This window comes from Delphinapterus leucas, chromosome 6 (assembly GCF_059928025.1).
Source record: "Delphinapterus leucas isolate spDelLeu-1000000601 "Yukka" chromosome 6, BTC_Dleu_Yukka2, whole genome shotgun sequence".
Lineage (NCBI taxonomy): Eukaryota > Metazoa > Chordata > Mammalia > Artiodactyla > Monodontidae > Delphinapterus > Delphinapterus leucas.
Window position 1 is genome coordinate 66442652 of NC_143134.1, and position 6000 is coordinate 66448651.

The following is a 6000-nucleotide window of genomic DNA, read 5'->3' on the forward strand; positions in this document are numbered from 1 at the left end:
GGGAATGAGCTATGTGGAATGTAACACATATTGGCCAGGCTAACAATGGGAAGGAACTTGATGTTTCAAAGGTATAATAAAAAGGCAAATTATCTCAGGTTTTAAGCAGGGAATACTTTTTGTTACTGATTTGGCTTATTGTAGCCAAAAATGTTACACATTGAACATCAGCTTGAGTGGTTTAGCCTGTGCCTGTCAAGCTGGCATAGAATCAGAGTATGTGTGTATATGTGTGTATGTGTATATATGTGAATAGAAACAAAAGCGTGTAAACACAAAAAAGTGGAATGAAACTTTAAGAGGGAAGTGCAAGGTGTTACCACAGAGGATATAGTGGTTTCACAATTGGAGGGCGTATCTGAATTACTTCTTCTGAGAAAGCAAGTAACCAAATCAGAGTCATCAACTTTTATTTTGAAAGCTTTGTTCTATAAGATCCTCTGTGGACTGGTCAGTACTTCAGGATAGCCTCAGAGTTCTTTTTTCTATTGTAGTTCACGTTGAGGATGTTTTCATGATAAGTTGCGGGAAGTATTTTATACAAGATGACAGTTGAATAAAAAGTAAGAGTTATGCACTATCCTTGAATCCGGTCATTAAAATTAGGTCCTGTCAGACCATATCTTGGGTTAAATGGATGTAGGACTACATAAATCAGGAAGTGTAGTAAATAGGATTGCAATAAAATTTAATTTATGATCATCTCTCTTTTACCACTGATGTTTATACTAATGATTATAGATGCATAGTTTATGTAAGATTTCTAAGTGCTGAAACGACTTACAAAAATCAAAGTATGGCATGCTCACAACAGGAAACACGTTCTCAGGGCAGTTTTAGGTATATTAAAAAACAAAAACACCAGCTGTAGTATCTTTTCTGAGTTATAGAATTTCTTTCCACAGAAAACAAAATCAACAAAATCATCTTTCTTTACACATTTGGGGAAGGAGGCATGTCAACTGTTTGCAAGGTTTCGTAAAAATGTCTTACTGTTAATTAATTACTACTATTCTGCACTGAAGTCATTTTCCCTTTAATGCCTGTTTTTCCCCAGAAGGAAATATAAAGGACAAACGTGTTAATTTGTTAGCCAGTTGAGCAATACTTCTGTTTAAATTTAATTCTTAAACATATTAATTTAACAAGAAAGTTGAAATGATAATTTAAAGGGTAGGACTTATTTAAAAAGAAATAAAAGCCTGTTCTAACATTTTAAACACATCTCTCCCTAACTGGGGTCCCTGCCTCCCATGTGTTCTGTTTTGTGGATATTGCATATACTGCTGCTAGAATAGTCTTACAGAGCACCTTGGATCATCACCATCATTGCTACTATTTTGTTGAATGCTTGTTGCCTGTAGTATCTCATTTAACTTTTAGCAACATCCCATTTTACCCATAGCAAACTGAGCCTCAGTATAGTTTCATGGCTCACCCATGGTGTGATCCTACTATAACACTGTCCCCAAATCAAGGTGCAGTCCTTCTAATCTTCCATCAGAGCTTCTTTCGTTCTGTAGTTGGTGAACAAAGGAAGCCCTGTGATGGTCTCTGTAAACATTTGCTATTGTCTGCCTTTAAATAAATAAAAGGAAACAAGACAGAACTCTCACAAAACCATAACTTCATTTCTTTCATTTTAACTCATAATTTTCAACATTTCAATCATTTTCAAATTCAGTCTCCATGAATTTTGGCTACTACCGGGATTTGGAATTGTGCCGTCTAAATGGCATGCTATTTGTGTGCATAAAAGTTAATGCCACTGATACAATCCTTCACTCCTACAGATTATTGCATTTTAGAAATTAATGGTTTATAATTGAGTTAATAGAGTATGTGGTGGAGGCCTTCCCGATTTTTTGTTCCTAATCCAAAGAGTTCATCTGTTCTATTATATACGGTGTCTTACCTAATTGGCCTTTCCGGGGGTATGGCTTTCCTCTACATATCCTGTAGGGAGTTCAAAGTTATCCATCCTTGTTCCCATCACAGTCCGCAACAAGAAGACTGTCTTAGTGTCCCCAGTCTTACTGCCACAGGAAGCATGAAAGCTTAGGGAGCATTTTAATTAAATGTCACCCAGGGCCTTTATTCTTGCTGAGAAAGTATACAGAGCTTGAACAGACCCTCTCAGGAAAAAAAGCCTCTTGCCTTAAATGTTTTTTTAAAAATCGTGCTTCACCTTCTGCTGTTTGCTGTGACGTAGTAGAGACTTTTTTCTAGCTATGTATTTTAAAGACCAATATATTCAATTGATTAGAAGTTCCTTTTAAAGACATTAGAGTGTCTGCTTCATTTAAGGCATCAGTGGATATAGCAACTAATGGAGATGTGCTGATAATTTTTTGTCCATAACTCACTACCAAAGATTGCTCCCCTCCATTCCCTACCCCAGCAATACACAGTGAGTGGGGGAATTTTCCCTTTAGGCTCACTGTATTTCCAATTGATAATATACCACCATGTAAATAAGCATCTCTGCAATCAATAGCCCAATTATTGCTCACCTCTAATATATTTTTTGCCTTTAAAGTTATTTTTCACATTCACTCTTGTGTAGTCTTCTTAGATTTATGTTGAATGATGAAATCCTTTACATGGTCTCTAAGGCTCCCTGCAGCTTGGTTTTGTCAACTCTGTACTGTGGTCTCTATTCTCCCACCATTCTGAAGGCACTGAGGCCTCTCCTGTTTTAGGACATTCCCTGTAGTATTTTTATTATAGGACTTTTCAGAATAGCAATTAGACTCAATTGCTTTTAAGGTATTAACATACCTTAATCTGGAAAAGGTATCTGTAAAACAAAGAAAAACAGATCAGAAATAGCAGTTGAAGATGTAACTAACATACTTGTTGAAATAAATTTATCCTATGTGCCCCAAATTTTTGATACCCTGTATTATTTCCACTTTACAGATAAGAAAACTTGAGTATCTGGGGAGCTCGTCCAAGGTCATAGCTGGGGAAATAGGTGTTTAAAATAGAGCTATGGTACAAAGTAATGGGCAGCTAGTAGGAACGGGGACGCTAAGTTTCTCTGAGCATTGAGGAGGCCTGACTAACTCCTTTTTGGGTGGGAGCAAAGGAGAGGGAAGACAGTGGCTCCAAGTTAAGTCAGGGAAGGAAGAATTCACACAGAGGTTGCATTTGTGTTGATTATTCCTGAATGAATAGGGCTTTCTCAGCTACCAAGGCAGAGAAGAGAGTTCCAGGCAGAGGGAACAGCATATACAAATGTACTAAAAGAATATTGTGTATATGTGAGACTGTAAATTATTTTGTTTGTGAAGTATGGTTGTTGAAAGCACATGACAGAAGATTAGCTAGAAGAGTAGACATGGTTGAAATTATGAAGTTATTTTCTAAGTCTAGGTCGGGAGCTTGGAATTTAATGATGGGAATTCAATGAAGTGTTTTAGGTAGAGGAGTTACATTGAGTTGTGAGAAGATAATTCTGATTTTCACTGTGGGCAAGTGGGATAAGGGACCGATTTATTCTCCCACCTGAAACAAGCCAAAAAACACACAGACTATATGAAACAATGGTCTTTAAGACAGTGGTTGTCAGGTAGTGAAGGAGAATGATCCCTGAGTGCTTCAGCTGACTACCTTGAGAGAGAGGGTTTCTAGGAAATGGCATAGGGAGAAGGGAACCCTGTTGAAACCTGGCAAATTCCCTGAGTTGAGGGAGTGGGGTTGAGAATCCAAGGGGACTAAAGCAGCTAGAGTTTGTAGCACAAGGGACCAGAGATGAGATAGCTGCACAGAGAGAAGTCTGGAGATCTTCAGAGGTTGCCCGTTGATTATTCAGCAGAGTGGTGACCAGCTAATGCATATGAGGAAACTTCGGTAGGCTGGAGAGAAAACCACTCAAGAAGATGAAAAGAAACAATCCCCACAGCTGGTGCAAGACTGGAAATAGTGCCTGTTTCTACCAACCAGAGAAGAAAGCCCCATCACTCATGAGGTACCCAGTAGAGTACTCAGAATGATTCTGCTTCAGAAACAGGGAAAAATTGTCTCTACATTAAATCCTGAGCTGATCCCATCAAATGAATCATAAAAGCAAGACCTAAAAGGATCAAAATATCTCCAAGAAGTTTAACCACATCCTAGAACCAAGAGCCAGAATTTGTATAGGAATACAAAAATATTCAACACCCCCAAAATGAAATTAATGATATCAGATATCCAATAAAAATTATCAGGCATAAAAAGCAGAAAAATAATACTCATAATGATAAGGAGGAAAATCGGTCAATCAATTGAAACTGAGCTAGAATTGACACAGATGTTAGAGTTAGCAGATAAGCACATTAAAACAATTTTTAAACTGTATTTTGTGTTCAGAAAGGTAAGTAGAAACATGTAAATATTAAGAAGACCAAGATGGGACTTCTTGAGTTGAAAACTACAGTGTCTGAGATGAAAATATAGTGGGTGGGGTAAACATATGACAAGACATGGTTGAAGAAAAGATTAGCAAACTTGAAGCCATAGTAATATAAACCATCCAAAAAAGAAACAATAAGAAAAAGAATAATGAAATAATTCTTGCATCATATTGGGTTGTTGTTGTAGTTCGTTTCTCCAAGAAGGAATAAATATTTTTTCAGTGGTTAATAATTCTTACATTTTGACATTTCCTAATGTGGTATAACTGATGAAACTCTGTGAAGAACAACCCATTTATGTGGTTTATGATGCAGCTTTGCTTGTTTTGGTAAACTGAGATGCGGGTGTTCTGAACAAGGTGCTCGGGGCTGGGCTGGTCCATGAGGAGATGGTAGGAAATGACTGATGCCTGAATTGGCAGTTCTCCACAGCTCACAGCTGTGGCTACTAGTTTTATCATCTGAACAAAGGTTGAATGCTTGTCATTGAACATATGTATGTGTACATGCTACTTGAGAAGAGTGTTCTATCATAATTATCTTCTAGATATTATTTTTCTCCTTTTGGACCTTGGAACTTTGATTAATTTTTCACAGGGAAACAAATACCCAATCCCTGGACCCACCCCACAAATTCCCCAGTGACAAATAAGGGATAAGATTTATACTGGAATTTCATAAGTTCTTTAACTCTTACTGAATATTTATTTTAAGTCTATGTATAACTTTACTACTCTGGCTTAAACTTCTCACCTGTCAGTAGTGGGAAAAGATAGATTTCATGTTTTATAATGACAGGTAAAGCACTGCTAGTTGATATAGTAAAAGAATAAACACTTGATTATACATTCTGAAACTTTCAAAAAGTACAGTGATGATCTTTAGTATTATGTGTACACATGCACACAGATATGTGTATATTCTTGTTTTTTTTTCCTATAATGGGAAATACTTTGCAAAAAAACCTAGGAAAATATTGATGAAAAAAGACATTATACAAATCAATGCATCTAGCTGAAATGGAGAGAGTTTTTAAAGAATAAAGACTTATGAAAGGAAGTGTACAATGAGCATTTTTATTCAGTTCAGTGAATACTGATTAGATCTTATAGTTTTCAGATTTCTGTTGTTTTGCCTTTTAATTGAGTTTGTTTATTTAAAGTTTTAGCCCATTAACATGAACTTTTTTAGGAAAAGACTACATCAAAATAATTAGTGGAATATACACTATTTAAAAAGTACAATATATATTTCCATGAAAATATTCAACTTAAAAAACAAATCAACCAAATATTCAAATATATCTTTCTTTGGGTTTTCTTTGAGTTTAAAGTATAAGATTTTATATTTGGTGAAAGCGTCTCCATCAGTTTCCTAGAGTGAGGGATTGATGTCTAATAATCATTAAATCTTCCACATTATACAGTTCAGAGAGATCATATTTTATGATAGGAAAATGAATTGCCCTTGAATAGAAAATAAACATAATTCATTGCACTTATTTCTTTATTCTTTGAGGAAATCATCTCATTTTTTCTAAGTATTTTGCTGGGTTAGAATAGACAGTTGGTTCTCTTTCTCTTCTTAAACCATCATGACA